The sequence below is a fragment of the Salvia miltiorrhiza genome, chromosome 1 (assembly GCF_028751815.1).
Source record: "Salvia miltiorrhiza cultivar Shanhuang (shh) chromosome 1, IMPLAD_Smil_shh, whole genome shotgun sequence".
In the NCBI taxonomy this organism is placed as follows: Eukaryota; Viridiplantae; Streptophyta; class Magnoliopsida; order Lamiales; family Lamiaceae; genus Salvia; species Salvia miltiorrhiza.
The window spans coordinates 160,863-175,435 of NC_080387.1; the positions used below are offsets into that span (position 1 = coordinate 160,863).

General features: G+C 37.5%; 2 long non-coding RNA genes across 2 annotated transcripts; both read right to left on the reverse strand.

Annotated features, from left to right (window-relative positions):
* Window positions 1–521: 521 nt before the first annotated feature.
* LOC131006447 (uncharacterized) lies at window positions 522–3,526 on the reverse strand. Its single transcript, XR_009095528.1, has 3 exons — window positions 3,287–3,526; window positions 1,364–1,430; window positions 522–761 (listed from the first exon to the last, which is right to left on the reverse strand). It is a non-coding gene; the product is annotated as an uncharacterized LOC131006447 (long non-coding RNA).
* A 6,236-nt stretch (window positions 3,527–9,762) lies between these two features.
* On the reverse strand, window positions 9,763–13,661 carry LOC131006446 (uncharacterized). Its single transcript, XR_009095527.1, has 3 exons — window positions 13,027–13,661; window positions 11,104–11,170; window positions 9,763–10,501 (listed from the first exon to the last, which is right to left on the reverse strand). It is a non-coding gene; the product is annotated as an uncharacterized LOC131006446 (long non-coding RNA).
* Between the last annotated feature and the right edge of the window lie 912 nt (window positions 13,662–14,573).

The window sequence follows — 14,573 nt, forward strand, 5'->3', positions numbered from 1 at the left end:
AGGAGACTTTAATAATGTGAAGGGGCCAAGTGATAGAACAGGAGGTGCCACCCCTATGCCTTGGGAGTACGCGGACTTTGCCGATGCATGCTCGGCGGGTGGTCTCGAGGATGCCCCGTCGTCGGATTGTTTTTACACTTGGACGAACATGAAAGTGTATTCAAAAATTGATCGGGTTATGTACAACAATGCTTGGGCTTTGGCAAATCTCTTTTGTCGAGCCGAATTCCTTACTAGGGGAGTACACTCGGACCATTCTGCTTCCATTATTCACTTATTTGATAGTGTTAAGAGCTTCTCTCGGCCTTTCAAATTCTTTAATTTTTGGATGCAGCACCCGAAGTTTCATAAGCTTGTGGAGGACTCGTTGTCACAGCCCGCCCTAACTAGGGATAGTTAGGCCGAGTGATCCACGACTAGGGATGGGGTTAAAGAAGAAGGGGAAGAAAAGGGGCGTCATTTATAGCCGTAAAACTTACTCATCTTAATAAAACTCGTCATTTTTATTCATTAATACTCAATTGAAAACAGTCTATGAAAGACTGCATAAAAGTTAATTAATATCATTAATCAAGTTATACATCATATGCAACCATTCTCTTAAGACTCAAAGTATGACATAACATACTATAACATCAACAACATCTTGCAGCGGAAAGTAGCTAGACATATGTATGAAGACATATTCTAGACAGGTTAACTATTTATTAACAACCCTGGAGACTCCGCTCATTGCAGCACCATCATCACATCAGCTCAACCTGCACATTTAGAAAACATATGCAGGGCTGAGTACAAAAGCACTCAGTGGGCACGTATGCCTAGGTATAAAAATACATGCTTCAAAACTATAAATTGTCATGCCATCATAATCAGTACAGCAAGGGAGTTTTTCGCTAAAAAGGCCCAAGCTTACTAAGTTCATTTGTGATTCTTAAAGTTCGTCTGATCAGACTAAGTTCTTTTGTAATCTATCATATCTGAAACTGTGTGCCGGAGAGGTGGCCACCTCTCATGGTCACTTGACCGGCCAACCCGCTAGATGACTCACGGTCACTGGTGTACACTAGCCCTGGCAGGATAGCTATCAACTGCTCAGGACCCGAATTCGATTGCATCATTGGCAAAGCCAAAGCAGATAGATATCATACTAAAATTGAAACATTTTATGGCAAGACAATAGTTGAAATAACTTTAACTCAAAGATTTTGTCATGAAATAACTTGCTTGAACGTAACATTTAAACTCATTTGATATATATGAAACTGAAATTAACAGTTAGATCATCTCATGCATTCATTCGTATAAGAGGCCTACGACACGCAGGGGATCTCTATATACGTATAGTAAAAGTAATGCCCACCTCGTTGTGTCTCTGTATCAATGAGTAACGTCACTCTCTCCCTCAAGTCGTTACTTCCCAAAAGGACCTTCATTGTTATGAAGAATTGGTGAGAAGTTATAAAAGAAACCTCGATTAATAATCTAATCTCTTTTATGAAACATTAGTATCTCTAATGTTCATCTCTCTTGATTGTTAATCAATATAACAATTATTATCTCTCGTCATTACTCATTAATTATAACATCCTTATGTTATAATTAGCAGCGCTTCAATTAAAAGAAATATTTAACACATCGAAAAGTCCACTTTCTTAGCAGATCTATTCGCTCTCATCTCGTCTAATTAACCAATTAGAAAGTTAAACTTTCCATTAGGCATGTATTTGAGTCACGGGTCAACAAGAATTTACTATGCTCAAATTCTAATTTCACTAAAAATTTCGGCATGACCTATTCATATATAATGTCAGCCACGAGATTTCAACGCGTGAATCTCACTACGTGAACTCGTCTCTCGACTCAAAACTTAACATCTTGACATCTTTTCAACGCAAACCAAACAATTCAAAATCATCAAAACTCTTTATCAGTAAACTATCATTTATACTCGACACCAATTGTTCGAGTGTCAGATACCAACATTTATGTGCGTTAATCATAACTCTCACAACTCACACCATTTAGTCATATCGTATCATCCATCAAAACAAATATAATCAAGTTGTTTTCTAGAAAGTTTTGCTGTTTTTGTGTCATCTTTAAAAATTCATAACAACCAACTCAATAATCATAAACTCTCATATCAATTGATCTCAAAAACTTCATGAAGTGTAGTTCACTCTAAAAATGGTAGTTAACCAAAAAGGTTAAAGGTTTTTTTGAAGATATTGCTCTTTTAGTGCAGGCTGTCAAAGATTGACAGTTTCTGCCAATTTTGTTTAGGCCATTAGAAACCAAGGCAAACCTTAATAAAATTCCATCAAATTTAATCAGCCAAAACTAAAGGTATCCTTGAAGATTTGGTTAAAATTTCACAAGAGAAAACGTTCATATGATCTGCCAAATAAACAATGAAACTCATACACTTTTACTGTTGGAAAAATATGACAGCAGAACAGGGCATTTTTGAAATAATAAACTGCTCTGTTTCAGAGGTCATAAAAATCGAAATCTTATGTTTTTAGAAAAGTATTGAAGTCTAGTTTCGTTTAAAAAAAACGGTGATGCAAAATCCTTCATGGATTAATAGATATAAACGTTTTTGTGAAGTCTACCAACAGTTGACAGATTCTGTCAAGGATTTTTCAAAATATCTTTAAAATAGCAAACATCATTCAAAAGACATGAAATTTTGCAGCGACGAAATACACATATCATAGATAAACATACTAAAATTTCAGAGCCATCAAGCAATGAAAACTCATCGAAACATAAGCTTGAAACTGCTGTAAAATTTTGACAGAATTCCAGTTTTAATTTCGTTCAACCAATTATCATCCATAAATTGTAAATCAATTAGCATGCTCATGTGATATCGTAGAACACATATACGCAATAATATTCATTATGCAACGTCCCAAACTTCACGAATTTAAATAATCATGCTCTAAAAACTTATACAATTTTCGTGCTTGGAAAAATACGAATTTAATATATATCGATCCTAGCATACCCCTAAGCACATATATCAAGTCAAAACGATCAAACAAAAATCGAAAGACAAGCTAATATGTGAAAAACGGGGCTGCCCTCATGGGTTTCATAGCTACGGTTCGTACCGTTCTTACTCCCTTCATTAAACATGCTCAACATCTACCCAAGAACAACATACTAAAATTTCACGACGATCCGACGTCGTTTCAAAATAAAGTCGAGAATCGACGTTTTTCGACGTCGACGAAAATCGAAAATAAAACCATCAAAACGTAGGTAGAGATCTTACCTACTTAGATACATGATCGAAAAGATGATCGGCGCTCGTCTCGGTGCTCAAATCGGAGCTTGAAACCTCCGTCCAAGCTAAAAATGGTGTTTGGCGTGTTTGAGTGTGAGTGTGTGAGAGAGAGATAGAGAATGAGTGTTGTGGCTGATATCAACGTGAGTTAGTGAGGGGAAAGGGGTTTTGGGCGGTTGGGTGGGGTAGTAATGGGTAGGTAGGATATTTAGGATATTAACCCGTTAGTCGTTAAATATCTCGTTTCGTCTCGTTTTAACGACTAACTACACATACTCTTCGTTACTCGCCCTCTCAACTCTTACTCACTTTCATTATACTCGTAATTCTATATAAATATAGAAAACGCAAGCTCGTTCTCGAAATTCTGATAAACGAGCTCGGTTCGTTTATCGAGAAATCCCGATTTACTAATCACTCGTCGTCCAAAAATAAAAACTTTCATTATTGGACTCGTATCGAAAAACTAAGAATATTTCTCGACGACGTGCACGTAAGATTTTGAAAGTCGACAAAAAGACGAAATAGCAGTATTTTACTATTCATCGTCAAAAAGTCAAAATTTTCAAAAACGTCTTAACGGACTCAGATCTCACTTCCGAGTTCACCGTTTTCATTCAAATAATTATCTCGAATTATTCGAATACTCAAACTCAATTTCGGATATAAAATCTCACATCATCCAAACATCATCAAAAGAACATCTCAACATCTTTTTAAAAAAAAAAAGAAAAGAAAACTTCATAACTCATCATCTATGTACAAAGTAATCAAACAAGGGATCTATACCCTAATTACTCAAACTTAAACAATTAAACACGTCATCAAAAGCCCGGGTATTACATACCTTCCCCCTTAAAATAAATTTCGTCCCGAAATTTGTACCTCTTGTAAATGTTTCGGGTGCTTCTCTCACATCTTATCCTCAAGCTCTCTTTCCACTTCTTTCTAACTATCATATCTCCATTGGACCTTATCCAATGCAATCGACTTATTACTCAATTGCCGAATTTTATGATCTAACATCATCTGAGGTCTCTCTTCATAACTCAAGTCTGGTTCTAAGATCATTTCTTCTTAGTAAACCACATGGTTTGAGTCGAAAATATATATCCTCTCAATTGTGACACGTGAAACACGTTATGCACATTTCCAAAGCTAGGTGGCAAAGCCAACCTATACGCTATTGGACCTATCTTTTGCTATATCTCGTAAGGACTTATAACTCTGGGTCTAAGCTGTCCTTTAACTCCAAATCTATTCATCCCCTTTGAGGGTGAAACCTTCAAGAAAACTTTGTCTCCTATCTCGAAACTTTGTCTCACATCTTATAGGCAAACTCAATTAGTGGCAACACATTCTCCCGATTTACTCCTCTATCAAGGATAGTAGTTCCTATAATATCTTCTATCGCCTGCTATGCTAAAATTCATCCTTGTACCCAACTCTTTCTGTAACTCATCCAAAAACGTGATGTAAATTTTTTTTTTCTCTTTCTGAGGTGATCTACACCGGTACTCAATGCAATCTTATAATCTCACGAACGTACAATTGTGATAACTTATCGGGTCCATACGCGATTAGGATCGGTATGAAATGTGCCGATTTTGTTAGTCGATCTACAGCTGTATTTCCTCTTTGACTTTTGGGTAAAGCTGTCACAAAATCCATCGCTATGTGATCCCATTTCCACTCGGGAATCTCCAACGGTTTTAACTTCCCATAGGGTCGTTGGTGTAATGTTTTCACTTGCTGACAAGCTAAGCATCGCTCTACAAACGAAGCTATGTCTCATTTCATTCCGTCCCACAAAAATCTATTTTTTTACAACCTGATACATCTTTGTGCCTCCTGGGTGGGCGGTGTAAGGCGTGTTATGAGTCTCACTCATGATCGTATTCTTAAGTTCATCATCGCGGGGAATGCATCTTCTCCCCTCAAATAAGATAGCATTGTCTGATTTTTTTTTTTTTTTTTTTTTGTAACTCTTGAGATCTCCTGCTCTTATCCTTCCTCGTAACTTGTTCATTGTCTCATCTTTCCTTGTGCTTCAATCACCATTTTCCTCAAACTAGGCATCGTCGCAACAATACTTGCTATCGTCCCTGGTGGTTTTATCATCTCTATCCTCATCTTGTCAAAGTCCTTTATAAGCTCATCCTCTCTCGTGAGAATACATCCTAACTTTGACGAGACCTTTCGGCTCAATGCATCGGCTACTACATTGGCCTTGCCAGGGTGATAGTTAATGTCGCAGTTAACATCCTTTACTAATTCGAGCCATCTCATTTGCCTCATGTTAATATCCTTATGCTTGAAAAAGTATTTCAAAGTTTTGTGGTCCGTGAAAATCTCACATCTAACTCCGTAGAGATGATGTCTCCAATTTTTTTTTTTTTTTTTTTTTGGGCATGCACAACGGCTGCAAGCTCTAAATCATGCATTGGATAATTTATCTCGTGGGATCTAAGTTGTCGTGATGCATAGACTATAACTCTTCCTTCTTGCATCAAAACACATCCTAGCCCATTCTTTGACGCATCTGTGTAGATGGTATACTCTTTATCCATTTCCGGGACTAGCAGCACTGGTGTTGTAGTCAATTTCCTTTAAGCTCTTAAAAACTCTCTTTACACTCCTCTTTCCAATTGTACTTAGCTTCTTTTCTCGGTCTTGCTATCATGGAAAATCCTTCAATAAACCTCTGATAGTATCCTGCTAAGCCTAAAAAGCTGCGAATCTCGTTAGGCGTAGTTGGTGATCTCCACTCATGTACAGCTTGTACCTTGGCGGGGTCAACTTTAATTCCTTCGGATGATACAATATGTCCTAGAAAAGTTACTTCGTTCAACCAAAACTCGCACTTGGTGAATTTGGCAAAAACTTCTCAACTCTTAGCGTTTCCAACATCGTTCTCAAATGTTTTGGCGCTCCTGCTCATTCTTCGAATAGATGGGAATATCATCTATGAAAACTAGGACAAATTTATCCAGTTATTGATGAAAACTCGATTCATGTGATCCATGAAAACTACTGGTGCTTTTGTCAAACCGAATGGCATAACTACGAACTCATAGTGCTCATACCTCATTTGAAAAGCTGTCTTAGGTGTATCCTTCTGTCAAAATTTGAACTGGTGGTAATATGATCTCAAGTCAACTTTCAAGAAAAACTCGCTCCTCGTAATTGATCAAACAAGTCATCTATCCTCGGCAAAGGATATTTGTTCTTGAGTGTCAATTTATTCAGATCTCGATAATCTATGCACATTCTCAACGTGCCATCCTTCTTTTTGACAAAAATGACTGGTGCTTCCCACGGGGATACACTAGGTCTAATAAAACCTAACTCGAGCAATTCTTGTAGCTGAATCTTCAGCTCTTGTAGCTCCTTAGGCGCCATTCTATAGGGTGCCTTCGACACTAGTGCTGATCCAGGTTCTAAATCGATAGTGAACTCCAACTGTCTTGTTGGTGGCAATCCTGGTAAAACCTCGGAAAATACATCTCTATATTCCCTTATCACTGCTACATCCTCAAAGTTTATTTTTTTACTTGATTATCCTTCATCATTCAAGTAAACTAGGTAAGCTTGTGCTCCTTTCTTCTTTACCAATTTCGACGCCTGAAGTGCCGAAACGATTGGAACTCTCTTCTTTCTATCAATGCCGTGAAAACATGTCTGTTCCTTCCCAGGTGGTTGAAAAGTTATCTGTCTCTTCTTACAATCAATCGGGGCAAAGTTCTCTGCTAACCAGTCCATCCTTAGAATAATGTCTACGTTCCACATAGGCATTAAGTGCAAGGTTCTTGTTTTCATCTTTAGTGATCCTAACTCAACTCTAATTTAGAAATCATGTGAGAAACTGTAGTAGCTCTTCCTACAGGAGTGATTACTCTCAACTTGGGACTAGCTCGTTTTTGGTTCGAGTTTGAAGGTAACATGCTTCAACCAATTAAAGAATGCGAAGCTCCTGTATTAAACAGGATTCTAACTGGTGCATCCAATAACTTGCCCATACTACCTTAAAGTCCTGCCTTAAACCGGCACTTAAAACTCAGACATCTCTTCATCAGTATCCATCTTCTGATGAGCGAACGTGTTAGCTCACAGAATTCTCGATTATACTCTACAACCGATTTCTTTCCTTGCATCAAACTTCGATAATCAGTCTCTCGCTGCTTACTGTACTCCTCTGTACATACTTCTCAAGAGTAGTCTTCAATTGTTCTCAAGTGTAGTTTGCCAGTTGCTCAGGTGTTAAAGTCCTCTGACGTGCCTCTCACTAGTCTTATACATCAAAAGAATCTACTAGGATAACTCAAAAGTTGTAAGGGTTCAACCCTAGAATGACATCAAAACAAATTGTTCAAGAGACTCATATGAATGACCAGAGGGTGGAATGAAGTAACTACCAGGTCGAACAAAAATGACCTAGAGTAAGAACCCATCTGGCTTTTCAACCGAAAGTTGAAACACATGGGTTTATAAACCCAAAACACGTTTACTGAGATTTGGATCATGCGGACTGGCCAGGTCCAACATAATCACTCCCCAGTCACACGGGATATACTATCCCGAACTTGGAAATTCTGTGTCTTCTAAACCCTCAACATACTATACATAACAAAACTTAAGTTCACACCAGCAAGCTAAAAGCTTAAACTCAGGGTCCTATGTTCTAGCTCTTGTTTCGAAAGTTCAATATTTTTTTACTCTCCTCTCATGTTGCGGTGGTGGTGGCGGAGTATTATCCCGCCTATCCTTCACATCACACTCTTGATGACATCTTTGAGGCATTTTTGAAATCACAAAAGGAAAACTCAACTCGACCAACGCTCTAAGCATCCTCAAAACTCAAGTTCAATTTACTAACTCAACTTTAAGGAAAACCCTCACGGTCGCCTTAACATTCATCTGTAAGGCAATAAGCACTCACGAAATGCTAACAAAAAGACCACTCTGGTCAACCTAATATATCCATCAGTAGAATGCCTCTTTTTAGAGGGCTTACATAAAGGGGTTATTTAAACCCTACAAAAACCATAGTATCTATCGTAATGTCCCTTCTAAATCGACACCATTAATAGTACTATGTCTCGGTCTGGACCTCCTACGGTAATTGCTACCAGTTAACTCATCTAGTTGCTACTTTAGCACACTAGGAACATCCATCTATTTAACATCAGTAGGGTACTAAATTCGCATGCTTATCTATCATCATGTCAAAATCTCAAGTACCAGTATCTCCTAAGTAAGTTATATACATCGCAATGTAATTGCAACTAATCAAAAACGAGGGTGTACCGCGCATACTCTCAAGATCATCCTTAGCTCTAGCCTACATCGACTTCTCTTCTCATCCTCATCAACTCTAGCCCTCCTCGGCTACTTCTCATCCTCATTATCGTTTATCATTTTATCATCTTTGGTAACTGATACTCAAGAATCGACTCGATATCTACTACACTCTTCTAGAGTCCCTGGTAGAAAACAAGCATCCGGTCAGTAGATCCGCATAGAAAATCTGGGTATCTGTAACAAATCCCATCTCCTGTGGGTCCAATGCTCAAGACGACATGTCCCATCATATTGAGTGGCTTTCTTCCTTGCTCAATCCTACCACTCGATTGGTAGCACGGGGACTAGGTGCACGATGCCATCCAGTCTAGTAACAACCATAAGGCTTTCATCCTTTCATAGTCTATGAACATGTGTTTGAAAATCTGCTAGGGTATCTCTGTACCACATACTGTACGCCTCGTCCTCGTATCCGATCTTTCCTGAGTTCGATCTCACAACAGTCCACTTTCGTGCTGTGCCAACAGTCCTGGCCAACCTATAAGGAGAACTTAAAGGTGACTCTAGGAACTAACTCTACTTGGCTCCAGCAACAGAAATAAACAAAACATAACTTAGCAAAACTCCTATTAAGTAGTACTGTTATCTTAAAACTCAAGCTCAAAACATCTAAATTCTCATCTCGTCCCGTCTTTACTTAGTAGGGAATCTCTCTAAACAATGATATTAGATCCCTTAATCTAAATCATCGTGACTCAGTAAGACAACTCAACAATTCTCTCTCAAAGCCATCTCCAAAGACTATGGCTCATGATACCTCCTCAAGTACCATTAAGGTTGCGTGAGCAAAACTCGCGTCACAAAATAACTCAACATATCGTACAATATCTCATTGCAGCATGCTAATAACTCATCATTAATCATGCTATTATACTCAAGCTCATAACTCAAACTCATAACTCAAACCAACAAGTACTTAAAGCAATTGCTAATTCTCTCAAGCTTTAGCTCTAAGTTCTCATTTCATCCTTCTACTTAGTAAAAAAAATCTCTCTTAACAATGACATTAGATTCCTTCATCTAAATCATCGTGACTTATCACAACTGCTCAAACAATTCTCATCACAAAACATCTCAAATACATCACATCATAACTCATAATTATGCATCCTCAATCATATAACATCATATGATATAAACGCTCTCATGATTCATCATGTAACATCAACATATGCTCTTACAACATAATAACTCATTATTAATCATGTTGTCATCCTCAAACTCAAACTATGCACCTTTAAAGTGTAACATCATAACTCATCATATAACCTCAACATCATGCTCTTCAAAATTTAACGTCAAATAAACTTTGAAATTTTACATACCTCGTTGAGCCTGGTGTGATGGTGCGCTGAGCTCACGGTTGTTAATAACTATTAGTCTAGTGACTCATTCTAGACTAAACTCAAGACTTCTAATTCAGAGCTTTCCTTCGCTCTGATACCACTCTGTCACAGCCCGCCCTAACTAGGGATAGTTAGGCCGAGTGATCCACGACTAGGGATGGGGTTAAAGAAGAAGGGGAAGAAAAGGGGCGTCATTTATAGCCGTAAAACTTACTCATCTTAATAAAACTCGTCATTTTTATTCATTAATACTCAATTGAAAACAGTCTATGAAAGACTGCATAAAAGTTAATTAATATCATTAATCAAGTTATACATCATATGCAACCATTCTCTTAAGACTCAAAGTATGACATAACATACTATAACATCAACAACATCTTGCAGCGGAAAGTAGCTAGACATATGTATGAAGACATATTCTAGACAGGTTAACTATTTATTAACAACCCTGGAGACTCCGCTCATTGCAGCACCATCATCACATCAGCTCAACCTGCACATTTAGAAAACATATGCAGGGCTGAGTACAAAAGCACTCAGTGGGCACGTATGCCTAGGTATAAAAATACATGCTTCAAAACTATAAATTGTCATGCCATCATAATCAGTACAGCAAGGGAGTTTTTCGCTAAAAAGGCCCAAGCTTACTAAGTTCATTTGTGATTCTTAAAGTTCGTCTGATCAGACTAAGTTCTTTTGTAATCTATCATATCTGAAACTGTGTGCCGGAGAGGTGGCCACCTCTCACGGTCACTTGACCGGCCAACCCGCTAGATGACTCACGGTCACTGGTGTACACTAGCCCTGGCAGGATAGCTATCAACTGCTCAGGACCCGAATTCGATTGCATCATTGGCAAAGCCAAAGCAGATAGATATCATACTAAAATTGAAACATTTTATGGCAAGACAATAGTTGAAATAACTTTAACTCAAAGATTTTGTCATGAAATAACTTGCTTGAACGTAACATTTAAACTCATTTGATATATATGAAACTGAAATTAACAGTTAGATCATCTCATGCATTCATTCGTATAAGAGGCCTACGACACGCAGGGGATCTCTATATACGTATAGTAAAAGTAATGCCCACCTCGTTGTGTCTCTGTATCAATGAGTAACGTCACTCTCTCCCTCAAGTCGTTACTTCCCAAAAGGACCTTCATTGTTATGAAGAATTGGTGAGAAGTTATAAAAGAAACCTCGATTAATAATCTAATCTCTTTTATGAAACATTAGTATCTCTAATGTTCATCTCTCTTGATTGTTAATCAATATAACAATTATTATCTCTCGTCATTACTCATTAATTATAACATCCTTATGTTATAATTAGCAGCGCTTCAATTAAAAGAAATATTTAACACATCGAAAAGTCCACTTTCTTAGCAGATCTATTCGCTCTCATCTCGTCTAATTAACCAATTAGAAAGTTAAACTTTCCATTAGGCATGTATTTGAGTCACGGGTCAACAAGAATTTACTATGCTCAAATTCTAATTTCACTAAAAATTTCGGCATGACCTATTCATATATAATGTCAGCCACGAGATTTCAACGCGTGAATCTCACTACGTGAACTCGTCTCTCGACTCAAAACTTAACATCTTGACATCTTTTCAACGCAAACCAAACAATTCAAAATCATCAAAACTCTTTATCAGTAAACTATCATTTATACTCGACACCAATTGTTCGAGTGTCAGATACCAACATTTATGTGCGTTAATCATAACTCTCACAACTCACACCATTTAGTCATATCGTATCATCCATCAAAACAAATATAATCAAGTTGTTTTCTAGAAAGTTTTGCTGTTTTTGTGTCATCTTTAAAAATTCATAACAACCAACTCAATAATCATAAACTCTCATATCAATTGATCTCAAAAACTTCATGAAATGTAGTTCACTCTAAAAATGGTAGTTAACCAAAAAGGTTAAAGGTTTTTTTGAAGATATTGCTCTTTTAGTGCAGGCTGTCAAAGATTGACAGTTTCTGCCAATTTTGTTTAGGCCATTAGAAACCAAGGCAAACCTTAATAAAATTCCATCAAATTTAATCAGCCAAAACTAAAGGTATCCTTGAAGATTTGGTTAAAATTTCACAAGAGAAAACGTTCATATGATCTGCCAAATAAACAATGAAACTCATACACTTTTACTGTTGGAAAAATATGACAGCAGAACAGGGCATTTTTGAAATAATAAACTGCTCTGTTTCAGAGGTCATAAAAATCGAAATCTTATGTTTTTAGAAAAGTATTGAAGTCTAGTTTCGTTTAAAAAAAACGGTGATGCAAAATCCTTCATGGATTAATAGATATAAACGTTTTTGTGAAGTCTACCAACAGTTGACAGATTCTGTCAAAGATTTTTCAAAATATCTTTAAAATAGCAAACATCATTCAAAAGACATGAAATTTTGCAGCGACGAAATACACATATCATAGATAAACATACTAAAATTTCAGAGCCATCAAGCAATGAAAACGCATCGAAACATAAGCTTGAAACTGCTGTAAAATTTTGACAGAATTCCAGTTTTAATTTCGTTCAACCAATTATCATCCATAAATTGTAAATCAATTAGCATGCTCATGTGATATCGTAGAACACATATACGCAATAATATTCATTATGCAACGTCCCAAACTTCACGAATTTAAATAATCATGCTCTAAAAACTTATACAATTTTCGTGCTTGGAAAAATACGAATTTAATATATATCGATCCTAGCATACCCCTAAGCACATATATCAAGTCAAAACGATCAAACAAAAATCGAATGACAAGCTAATATGTGAAAAACGGGGCTGCCCTCATGGGTTTCATAGCTACGGTTCGTACCGTTCTTACTCCCTTCATTAAACATGCTCAACATCTACCCAAGAACAACATACTAAAATTTCACGACGATCCGACGTCGTTTCAAAATAAAGTCGAGAATCGACGTTTTTCGACGTCGACGAAAATCGAAAATAAAACCATCAAAACGTAGGTAGAGATCTTACCTACTTAGATACATGATCGAAAAGATGATCGGCGCTCGTCTCGGTGCTCAAATCGGAGCTTGAAACCTCCGTCCAAGCTAAAAATGGTGTTTGGCGTGTTTGAGTGTGAGTGTGTGAGAGAGAGATAGAGAATGAGTGTTGTGGCTGATATCAACGTGAGTTAGTGAGGGGAAAGGGGTTTTGGGCGGTTGGGTGGGGTAGTAATGGGTAGGTAGGATATTTAGGATATTAACCCGTTAGTCGTTAAATATCTCGTTTCGTCTCGTTTTAACGACTAACTACCCATACTCTTCGTTACTCGCCCTCTCAACTCTTACTCACTTTCATTATACTCGTAATTCTATATAAATATAGAAAACGCAAGCTCGTTCTCGAAATTCTGATAAACGAGCTCGGTTCGTTTATCGAGAAATCCCGATTTACTAATCACTCGTCGTCCAAAAATAAAAACTTTCATTATTGGACTCGTATCGAAAAACTAAGAATATTTCTCGACGACGTGCACGTAAGATTTTGAAAGTCGACAAAAAGACGAAATAGCAGTATTTTACTATTCATCGTCAAAAAGTCAAAATTTTCAAAAACGTCTTAACGGACTCAGATCTCACTTCCGAGTTCACCGTTTTCATTCAAATAATTATCTCGAATTATTCGAATACTCAAACTCAATTTCGGATATAAAATCTCACATCATCCAAACATCATCAAAAGAACATCTCAACATCTTTTTAAAAAAAAAAAGAAAAGAAAACTTCATAACTCATCATCTATGTACAAAGTAATCAAACAAGGGATCTATACCCTAATTACTCAAACTTAAGCAATTAAACACGTCATCAAAAGCCCGGGTATTACACTCGTGGATGCAGAAATTGGATGATAGAGCTCAACATAACTTCTCCTTGAAGCTTGAGGACCTTCAACAAGTCCTTAGGAATTTCAATTATAAGGAATGTTCGCATATTTCTGAGCGAGCCAATCTTGCAAGGACTGAACTGAATTCCATTCAAGGAGCACTCGATAAAGACCCTCTCAATGCCGTACTTAAAGAGAAGGAAGTGGAGGCTCGAAAGCATGCCACCTTCCTCGATCTTGCCGAGAAGAACTTTCTCAAGCAAAAGGCCAAAAGCCAACATCTTAACCTTGCCGACAAAAACTCTAAGTATTTTTTCTCCATGATTAAGAAGAGAAATATCACTAACTCTATCTCTTTTCTTTGCAAGGACAATGGCGAAGAGACGAGAGACATGGATGAAATCATTCATTTGTTCGGTGATCATTACAAAGATCTCTTTGGAAAGGAAGTGCTACCGGATCCCATCGAGTGGGCTGCTTTTGAAGAAGGACCGAGACTACAATTAGGCGAGAGAGATGCCATGATCACACCAATCTCGGACCAAGAATCAAGGACACACTGTGGGACATAGGCAATGAAAAAGCGCCGGGACCCGATGGTTTTTCGGCTGCATTCTTCAAGACCGAGTGGCCAACGGTCAAGGTTGAACTCCTTGAAGCAGTCCATGAGTTTTTCAACTATGGACTGATCC